The following is a 1941-nucleotide window of genomic DNA, read 5'->3' on the forward strand; positions in this document are numbered from 1 at the left end:
GGTGCCACCAACCGGGACCAAAGGCCCTCCTGCCTGGGCTCGGCGCACCGGCCACGTGGAGGCACATCTGTCCGGTTCGTGTTAGAACCGGGAATAAAAGGGGGAGGCATTAGTAACGACCCTTTAGTCCCGCTTCAAGAACCGGGACTAAAGGTCTTTACGAACCGGGACTGATGCCCCCTTTTCTGCTAGTGACCCTACAAATGCCAGTTTGGTAAAGTGCAGTAATGTAAGAAATTATTTAGAGAACACTCTTAATCGTCATATCCTCTAATTTGCTCAAGCAACCTCATCTGCATTGTGTTTACATCTTAATTTCTCCATCTAAATGCATGCAGTGACGGCTTTGCCAGACTGCACACAGGGGATGATTCCACTTCTAGCCCATCATCAAATACTCTCCAGGAGTTCCGTGATGGTTGGCTTGCTGCCGCCAAGCACCAGCTCAGCATCAGGCCCAAGTCGCCGTCCCCTGAGGAGCGGATGAAACGCAGACAGGAGCATAAGCTCAAGGGCTTGGCCATAGCGCTCAACACATATGCCAAGCGAAACAACATGCAGGCATGCCAAAATAAATCATAATCAGAATATTATGTTTGCTTGCGATTTTGCTTAACCACACATATTAAGGTGTGTCGAGAGTTATTATGGAACTATTCAAGGTTGGCAAGAACTTCACAACTTAATTAAGTCTTGTGCGGGTTATGGATGCAAAATTGCAAATCGTGCAATTTACTGCTGACCGGATCTGTTATACTTGTACTCACATGTGTCGTTTCTATTTCAGATCAATGAGTTAGAATTCGTGGAAGAGAAAGAGAGGAATCAAGTCGATGGATGCGCAGCACTATATGTGCACTCAAACTTTCTGGTGAAAGGTTCAGATGGCAAACATACTATGTTCTTTGCTGAGATGCGTCCTGACTGCACAGGGAAGAGGATGTTGTTCTCTGCACCCCTTTGGAAAGAAACAACTATGGTAAGTTGGTAACTATATACTTGGGTGGAATCTCCATGATTTTTCTTTATTCATCTCATGTGCTAATATATACATATATGTTTTCACACATAAAAAAGGTCATTGTTTCGGGTGCGATGATCGAGCAAAGGAGCTTAGGCATCCCTCGGGCGGTGGCTACCTGGGTGGACACAATGAGATTTTTTTTTCACTTGGAGGAGTTGGACAGTGATGATGATTATTTTATGTGAAAGGAATCTATATATCCACCAACACAGAACCACAAACTGATATGCTTGGTCTTGGTCTACTATATGGTTAAGGTTCTTTCTAGAGGAATGTTATTGTAGCAAGGGGGCATGTGACATGTAGGGAGTAAGGGAAGGAACAGAAGCATATGTATCTTTAATCTCTATCTCTACCACCTAAAAAAGAGGGTCTGCCTATGTCACATCTAGATGTGAGATAATACCTCACATCTAATGTGACATCATCCCGTAATCCCCCACCCCTTCGTTGACAAATCTTTCCATCACTCAGCTTGTTAGTTTGTCTCTGCCTGTTTGTTTGTCTGTCACGGCCTGTCCCAGCCCACCCAGCCCGGGCACATCCCTCCTCCCACCCGGGCAATGTTGTTGGGCTTTTTCATGGGCTGTTGTTTGTTTGTGAAAAAAAACTGCGCCTTGTTTGCCTGGGCCTTGTTGACAAAATAAAAAATAGCAAGTTTGTTATTTTTCCCCCTGTGGGGAAAATGCTAGTGGCAGATTACCCTTGTGGAGAAAATGCAGATACTACAAAAAAAAACTGAAGAAAAACCTGACATAATGTGACATTCGAAATACCAATCCTTGAAATACTGATAACTCAATAACAAAAAATGATAGGTGATAAAATAAAATGCTAGGAGGATTACGATCTTACCTGCATAGAAGAATGAGGATTGGCTCTGAGCAACTGAAAATAACTGCGCCCGGAGACTGCGG

At 44.0% G+C, this 1941-nt stretch overlaps 1 pseudogene; it reads left to right on the forward strand.

Annotated features, from left to right (window-relative positions):
- Nucleotides 1-203: 203 nt before the first annotated feature.
- Nucleotides 204-1209, forward strand: LOC119293053 (annotated as a pseudogene).
- The last annotated feature ends 732 nt before the right edge of the window (nt 1210-1941 follow it).

Source organism: Triticum dicoccoides, chromosome 4B (genome assembly GCF_002162155.2).
Source record: "Triticum dicoccoides isolate Atlit2015 ecotype Zavitan chromosome 4B, WEW_v2.0, whole genome shotgun sequence".
NCBI lineage: Eukaryota > Viridiplantae > Streptophyta > Magnoliopsida > Poales > Poaceae > Triticum > Triticum dicoccoides.